We start from the raw sequence: 7,760 nt of genomic DNA on the forward strand, positions 1-7,760 counted from the left end.
TAACATATATCTGGGAAGTCCCTCAGTAGGCTAAAGATTGCTTGAGGCTTCAACAAACTAAAGCTCCATTTATTTATTTTTTGTTTATCAACAATTTGCAGATACATCTAGAAAATGCGGTAGAAAGCTGCAAATAGGGTTGGCAGTGTCTAGTTCCTGGTACTCCCAGACTGGCCCAATAACAAATATTTAGGATTACAGGAACAATTCAGATAGCTTTGATTTCTTCATTCTACAAGATTTAGGGAAGCAGAACAAACAGCTACTATTTTGCACACCCGCCTCAGAGTCATACTATAAAAATGAACATGAAAACAAAATCAAACACAAAAATCCCATACTGTTCTCCTCTGACTGAAATGTAGCAAGAATTGTCACTTGGAGAGAGAGAGAAATTTCTTCCTAACCTTCCTTGCTATACTTCTTGCTGACTGAATGATAAAATGCCACCAAATTCTAAAAGGAAAGCTGCTGCTAGCAACCAATTGTTTTCCATCAAGATAAACATTGAGAAAACAATTAATCTGCCTTTGCTTCAAATCTTAACTTTAGCACCAAGCCTGTAACAATATTTATCTTCTTACAGGTTACTCCATGATGCTTGCAAGGTTCTGAACTAAACAGATGGTATAAGGTCATCTTGTCTAGCTAAGCTGCTGGGCTGGATGGGGATGGAGTAAATGGTTCTGTAAGTTATCATTACCCTCTTCCCCGCAGAGGATTGTCTGGGGCCTTTCCATCCCAACACAAATTAAAATAGCCTCAGGGCTATGACCCAAAAGGAAATTTCAATAATGAATGTTTCCTGGATATGGGGATAGTACTGCAACAATCTTTATGCTGGAAGTTTGCGGTGGTGTTTTAGTAGCTACTTTTCCTGCTGCATCCCGATCTGGTCTTCCTGTACTCAAAGGGAATCCACAGATGACCTGTTATGCTGGTTTTAGGGGTGCTTCACAGCACAGGCAGAGACCAGAATATACTCCCCGGGAGCATCCAGAAAAGTGCAGTTGTGCGGTATGCAGACATTTGCAGCGCCACATACCACACAGTCTGGAGTTCTCTGTGCTTCAAGGGCATGCTGCCGGAGAGCGCACTGCTCCATTTTTTCCCCGCGGTTTTTTGACCCCTGGATATCCATTGTCATGGAACTAAAGCTACTGAAACAATTTCTCATCAACAGAGAGGCCATTTGAAAAAGTCACGTTGGTGATTTCATCATTCAGTTTTCACCTTGATTTTGTTGAAAATAGAAAGGGAATGATAACATCTCCCTTCAGAGTAAAAATAACAAACTTCTTTCTGGGCCAAATTAACTACCATGTACAATTCTGCCCCAAGGAAGAAATGACACCCCCAAACCAAATAAATCAAACACAGAAAAACATCTACACAATTGTTATGATACATAATGCACTTACCAAGGTCCCTAGTTAGCAAACGAATCTGTGCGGGTAGGCTCCTTAACCCTAATGGCTCCACAAAACCAAGGGGTTCATTGATGTAGATTTACATGCAGTCTAAAACATTACTTTCTTATTCTACCTGCACCATATTAGTCATTCCCAAATATAAGACTGGCCTGTCTGGAAAGATGCCAAACCTCTTCTAAGAGTGACACCAACCTATGCTGCAGAAAATAGCATAAAATGACTTTTTTTGTATCGTTTTAACTTATCATGGAGGTTTCAGCCAAAACAATATCCATCTAGTTAACCACCCAAAAAATGGAGTGAACTGGCTGCTCTCTCTCAATGAGTTTCAATTAGACTTTCATAATTAGACACAATATATAAATGGCTGTATTTTAATTTACCAGAATGCAGAGGTATATTTATCTCACCAGTTATGTTCACTACTCTTGGGAAAAAAATTCAGACCTGGAGAGTCGCACTGGGTCACCTTCACTTTACAGGAAGAAAGTTATAAATGTTCTTTTAAGCAATGTTCTTTGTTGCTGGCCTAGTTTTCCAGTTCAGAACTTAGGGGTAGATTTGCAGCTGGTATAAAATATTGACTTCAATAAGGGGAAGGCAACTGATAAACTGGTGAATCAAACCACAGCTCTAGGTTTCCAGGGAGCTACATCATTCTTAAGATTCATAGAGATAAGTTTGTTAAATTATAACTGACACCTCCCATGATCTGGGCCTACCCATAAAATTCAGGGGCTAGGGATCTGTGAAATAGGATGAGCTGTACAACATGAGCTATAGTATGAACTATACAAAATGTTAAACAAAGTAAATTAAAAAAAAAAAAGATGAAGAATTAGAATAATCTATGATTATTTTTTATGCTTATTATAGTATATAATTTATAATGTTGTTGTTGTTACCTCTACTATTACTGCCATAACACTAGCAGCTATCTATATACAACTGTCAAGTTATGCAGCAGTTTGCAAGGAAATGATTCTGATCTCACAAATGTAAATCTGAATAAGTCTATTGAAGCCAGGGGAACAACTTGGATTTACATTCATGAAGCAGATGGGGTTCTGGCCCATAGGTAACATAAGACCTTTTGCTTGAAATGAGAGCTACTTTTCAACATTCTACAACAGCTGTGAGCAATCATTTTGGCTGGAGGGCCACTTAATGAGTTTTGGTGAGCACAAGAGTAACCCTGCCCCTTGACAGGTACCCTGCACCCTGGCTACCACCTTGGAACCAGAACTCCTGCCCCCTAACTCCTGATCTTTGCCACCAGAAGACCCTCCCCTTGTCCTGGAAGTACTATTTTGGGAGAGGGAGGCATTGCCAACTTGAAACCAGAAAAAAAAACAAAAAACAAATCATATACTTAAAACCCTCCCCACCCCCCCCAAAAAAATTCAGTATAACTATATGCTGCATACATTTTATTTAAAAAATACCTTTGTCCTGACTTATGTGTGTTTGCATAGTGTATCTAGTGACAATTGCCTCTAGGTCAAAATATTCTTAGTCTTGTAATATTGTGTGTGGTGGGGTATAAGGGGTGTTGGTGGGGGGTGGCTGTAGAGGGCTGTGGGTGCGAGGTATGTGGGAGGGTGTGGGTATGGTAGGGAGTGGGAGGTTGCAAGTGTGTGTGGGGGGCTGTGCAGTTATGGTGGGCAGCTGGGAGTGAGTTTGGGGGCTGTGGAGGGTGTAGGTATGTGTGTGTGGAGGAGGGGGTCCTCAGAGTCCTGGAAGTGTACGACTCCCTGAAGCTGCATGTGGTGGTAGCGAGTGGGGCAGCCCTGCCCAGCCCCATCCGCACACCTCTCCATGCTCCCACCCCAGTCCCCAGCCACAGATGGCCATAGTGTTTGGGGCCATCCCCACCCAGTCCAATAGTGCTCCTGCCCAAGTCCCCGGCTGCATGTTGGCAGCATGAGGAATAAGTTCTGCCCAGCCCAATAGCACTCCCTCCCGAGTCCCCGGTCACATGTGGAGGCAGCATGCAGTGCCAGCCCTGCCCCACAGTGCACAGCTCCTGTGCTTCTACTAAAATCCCCAGCTGCACGTTGCTGCACATGCATGTGGGGCCAGCCCTGCCCAGTCCCATAGCACACAGCTCCCTGCACTTCTGCACCCTTTCCCCTAAAAGGAGACCCCTGGCCCCTGCACTTCCTGGCTTGCAGGCAGGGAGGCTGGGAACAGCCACAGGGAGGCCAAGCACAAGCTCTGCCAGGCAGAGGCTTCTTGTCTCTAATGCCTCTGGCTTGGGGCTGGGGTGGGTTAGGCTGCAGTGGGGGGTGGTTGCTTAGCAATCAGAACCGCACCTCCTGCATGTATGTGCTGGCTTGCAGAAGGGCATCCCAGACCCAGGGCTAACACAAGGCTTATGGAGGGGCCCTGCAGGCCAGATGGAATTGCCTGATGGGCTGAATCTGGCCTGCAGGCCAATTTTGCCTGCCTCTGTTTTAGGAGAAGAGTCAAGTAATATAGTGGGGTGGATCCAGAGGAGGTGCAGTGGTATGGCTGCAACCCACTTTTGATTTGGACTGTACCATGGGAGCCTCCAGGGACTTTTCTTAAAGTTCTCAAGGCAAGTAAAAATCCTGCCCCCTTCCCTTCCGTGCTCAAAGGCACATCCCCTCCCCTCCTCTTCCACCTTTGCCCCCATTTGACACTGCTGCTTTCCCCACTGTCCCAGGGTGGGGGAAGCTTCAAAGCCACTCCTGCCCACTCCAGCCAGACTGTGTGGGGCCTGGGCTCAGTGACAGAGGCAGCAGAGATGGGAAGGGGGGGAGTTCCCCCTCCCTGTGTCTGCTTCTGGGGGACTGGGAAGGGTGGGGGAACCCACCAGGCACCCACTGCTGCTGCTGCCACTGCCCGTAAGCCCCCATGTAGCCTGGCTAGACCAGACAGGAGCCACTTTGAAGCTTCCCTCACTCTTAGGACAGTGCGAAAAGAAGCAGCAGAGGCAAAGGAGGGAAGGAAGGGGAGGGCCTTTGAGCAGAGAGGGGAAAGGGAGGATTCCTATGTCTTTGGGGACTTTTAACAAGTCCCCAGAGGCTCCTGTGGACCAGTCTCTTTTCAGGGGTGGGTTGAAGGGAGGGGGAGGCTGGGAGCAAGGGTGCAGCCACCCCTGCAGCACAGGTGGCTGCTCTTGCACCCTTTTTTGCCAAATCCTGGATCCATCCCTGTACTGTATCATAATATATCAGTGCAGACAGATGTTGCTATAAAACAGGCTGGCTGTTGTGGAAGAAGAAAACCCCAGGCCATAATTTCTACTGTCTTCTTGAGTTAGTGCACTATTTGCTAATGATTGCTTTTTCCCACCTATTTTGCAATCTGTTCTTTCTCCCGCCCTTTTCCCTTGTTGAGCTGAGTAGACCTATGAGGTCAATAGGTCAAACCACAGTCTATGCCCCCTTGCAACTTTCTGGTTCAAACCAGTTTTTCTTTGACTTGTTATATCTTGTGTCATGCGACCTGAATTGGAACATATAAAAGGCTTGCTTCAATTGTCTGGTGGGGTGGAGGGGAGGGGGCATGCGGGACTGATAAGAGGAAGTTCTGTCTGTCTGGTGCTTTCCCCAGGAGCTGCTTCTTTAATAAAGGTCTCTGACAACTTTGTGACCAAACAATAAAATGAAGCCTGTTTCTTCCACAATTCTTGGTGCCGTGACTCAGATGGCAACGCGCGGCTGAGAGTACCGATGGGCTTGTGGACCGTTCCCCTCTGAAACCCCAGGTGCCAAATCAAGGTAAGAGACCTTTTGAAATCTCTAAAGGGGTTATCGGTAAAGGACTGCCCATGCAGGTCAGGGAAACCAGTTCAAGCTTACGCCTTATGAATTCACGAGGCCAAGGAAGGGAACACAGGTGCTGGCAGACAAATGTTTCCTCCATTGACTGTTCTTCCTGTTTTTACTGTGGTCAAACTAGTCATTGGAAAGGAGAATGTCCCAACAGACCGCATACCTCTACCCCTTCAACAGGAAACTCTGCAGATCAACATCAGCAATTCTGCCTGCCTCTTCCCCAAAATTCTTTATCTCAATATTAGGACCGCCTGAGGGATAGGAACTTAATCCTTTCACCACTCTTACCCATTGATCAGTCTGGACCCTTTGTAGAATGTACTATAGCGGGGAAAAGGGTAACTTGCCTTGTAGACATAGGGGCAAGCCGTTCTGCTTTGCGTCTTTTTGATCTTCCCGATCCACCTCTTTCCAATGCTGTAGTTAATGCTGTCGGCATTTCTAACCAAGTAATTTCTCATCCTGTAACTCAACCCTTGTCCGTTACTCTTGGTCCTATCTCTGACCACCATGCCTTCCTTTTAAGCCATTTTATCCCTGTTAATCTTTTAGGTCGTGACCTACTTTGTAAACTTGGTTGTACTATTTATTGTACAGCGGATGGAGTTTTCCTTGAAGTACCAGCAGAAAATGAATGCACAGTTCTTGCTGCTATGATTGAACCAGCAACCCCACCTGTTTCTACAACAAACTCTGATTTCAAAGAAGAAATCCTTAAACAGGTACCCCCTGCCCTATGGTCACAGCATGCTAATGAAGTTGGGCAGATACACACCGCTGAACCTGTTAAAATTCATCTGGATCCACGAAAGCAGCTTCCGCACATTTTCGAGTATCCTCTCAGCAAGGAGGCTGAGCAAGGAATCACACCAGTCATTTCTTCCCTCCTTCAACAAGGTATCTTGATCCTCACTTCTAGTCCTTGTAATACTCCAATTCTGCCAGTTAAGAAACCAGGCAAAACTATTTATCGCTTTGTGCAAGACCTGCGAGCCGTTAATTCTGTTGTTTTACCTATTTTTCCTGTAGTACCTAACCCAGCTACCATTCTTTCTTGCATCCCACCAGAAGCTTGTTTCTTTACTGTTGTAGATTTGTATTCTGTTTTTTTTTCAATTCCTATTCATCCAGATAGTCAGTTTTTGTTTGCATTTACTTATAAAGGCTTACAATATACTTGGACTAGATTCCTACAAGGATATAGAGTCCCCTTCTATCTTTTCACAAATTTTGAAGAAAGATTTAGATGACATTCAGTTCAAAAACTGTTCTGTCCCTATCTAGTATGTCAATGATCTTTTGCTTGCCTCACCTTCCTTTGAAGCCTGTAAAATTGATTCTCTGCACCTTTTGACCTGTCTTGCTCTAAAAGGCCACAAAGCTTCTAAAGAAAAACTTCAGCTCTGCTTACCAAAGGTTCATTATTTAGGCCATGATATTTCCGCCGGAGAACGTCACCTTTCAACTGCGTGAATTGAAACATTTCTCAAAATCCCTCAGCCCACAACTGTCTCTCAAAAGCACACCTTCTTAGGCATGGCCGGATATTGCCACCAATGGATTTTGGGCTATGCCTCAATTGTAAAATCCTTGCAAAATTTTACCTTAAAGGACGTCCCTAAAGCTTTGCAATGGTCTCCAGAAGCCGAAAATGCCTTTTCTGTCATTAAAACTGCCCTTTCACAGGCACCTGCACTGGGACTTCTTGATTATTCAAAGCCTTTTACACACTTTTGTCATGAAAAAGATGGCTTTGTTCTGGGGGTACTTACTCAATCCCATGGAGATAAACATCGTCCTATTGCCTACTATAGTACAGCCTTAGATCCTGTAGCAACTGGGTTTCCACCATGCCTTCAGGCAGTTGCTGCTGCTGCCATTCTTGTAGAATCATCTGCAAATATTGTTTTAGCTTCGCCCTTAACTGTTGCTGTACCCTACTCAGTGGCTGCACTTCTTTTAGAAACCAAAACCCAACACCTTTCAAATGCCCATTTAACTAAATATGAAATTCTGCTACTTTCTGCAGCCCACATTACTTTAGTTCGGTGCCCTGTACTTAATCCTGCTTCCTGGTTACCTGCACCTTCTGATGGTGAGCCTCATGACTGCCTCGCTGTTACCACTCATTTAACTTTACCTTGAGTTGATCTTAAAGGACATTCCCATTCCAAATGCTGACCTAGTCTTGTATGTTGATGGGTCCTGCCTAAGAAATTCCAAAGGCTCTATTGTTGCAGGTTACGCTGTATGTTCCTAGCATGAAGTACTCGAAAGTAATTTTTTACTTTCCATCTATTCTGCCCAAATTGCTGAACTTGTTGCCCTCACTCATGCCTGTACCCTTGCTAAAGGTAAAACTGTTAACATATATATAGATTTGCATTATGCCTTTGGTGTTGTCCATGTGTCACAGAGCACCGAGGTGCTCTGCTCCTAGAGAGGGGAAACTGCCAGGGAAAGAGCCCTGGCAGGGAATAAGGAGCACAGCTGTGGGTTGCCCGGGGCAACCAGGAGGTCA

At 45.1% G+C, this 7,760-nt stretch overlaps 1 protein-coding gene across 5 annotated transcripts in view; it reads right to left on the reverse strand.

Annotated features, from left to right (window-relative positions):
* Window positions 1–7,760, reverse strand: part of LOC102374542 (mitogen-activated protein kinase 10) — a 258,167-nt gene that overhangs the window by 146,656 nt on the left and 103,751 nt on the right. The gene's annotated exons all lie outside the window — the stretch shown is intronic.

The sequence above is a fragment of the Alligator sinensis genome, unplaced genomic scaffold (genome assembly GCF_000455745.1).
Source record: "Alligator sinensis unplaced genomic scaffold, ASM45574v1 scaffold125_1, whole genome shotgun sequence".
NCBI lineage: Eukaryota > Metazoa > Chordata > Crocodylia > Alligatoridae > Alligator > Alligator sinensis.